Source organism: Larimichthys crocea, chromosome X (assembly GCF_000972845.2).
Source record: "Larimichthys crocea isolate SSNF chromosome X, L_crocea_2.0, whole genome shotgun sequence".
In the NCBI taxonomy this organism is placed as follows: domain Eukaryota; kingdom Metazoa; phylum Chordata; class Actinopteri; family Sciaenidae; genus Larimichthys; species Larimichthys crocea.
This window is the reverse complement of record NC_040020.1, coordinates 7,321,486-7,322,255: the sequence shown is the minus strand read 5'-3', so window position 1 is coordinate 7,322,255 and position 770 is coordinate 7,321,486. Positions and strand designations below refer to the sequence as shown.

Below are 770 nucleotides of genomic sequence, written 5' to 3'. Positions count from 1 at the left end.
CACAGACAGATATACATAGCATATATACACAGACATATATACATAAACAAACAGACATACACAGACACAGACATATATACACATACATATACATAAACATAATGACATACAGAGATATACACAGAACATATATACAGACATATATACATAGATATATATACACAGACATATATACAGATATATCACATATATACACAGACATATATACACAGACATATATACATAAACATATATACATAGACATATATACAAAGACATATATACACAAGACATATATACATAGACATATAACACAGACAATAGACACGACAATACTACATACACAGACATATATACACAGACATATATACATAAACATATATACAGACATTATAGAACAAAGACATATATACACAGACATATAACTAGACAGATATACACAGACATATATACACAGACATAATAGATACACAGACACCCCCCCTCCACCACCCGCCACAGGGACGTTGGGAGGCTGGTGGTGTGTTTCGGTAGGAGATGCTACAGTATTATCAAGGACAATATGTGTTGTTTATGGACATTAACATTACTTTGACCTTATAGTTATTAATGTTTAGACGTAATTAATGTCTAAAAGTTTAACTGTTTAAGCTAGTTATGGTGGCCTACTTGGATTCCAGAATCAGTAGACCAAGTGGGAGGTGTAGAACTTTCCAGTAGCTGTTACTGTATTGTTGTGTGCAGTGTGTGTTGTGGGTTTCATGATCTCCAGGTTGTGTATGGGGAGCATG

At 33.6% G+C, this 770-nt stretch overlaps 1 protein-coding gene across 2 annotated transcripts in view; it reads right to left on the bottom strand.

The window, feature by feature from the left end:
• Positions 1-770, bottom strand: part of zgc:172076 — a 31,837-nt gene that overhangs the window by 9,585 nt on the left and 21,482 nt on the right. The gene's annotated exons all lie outside the window — the stretch shown is intronic.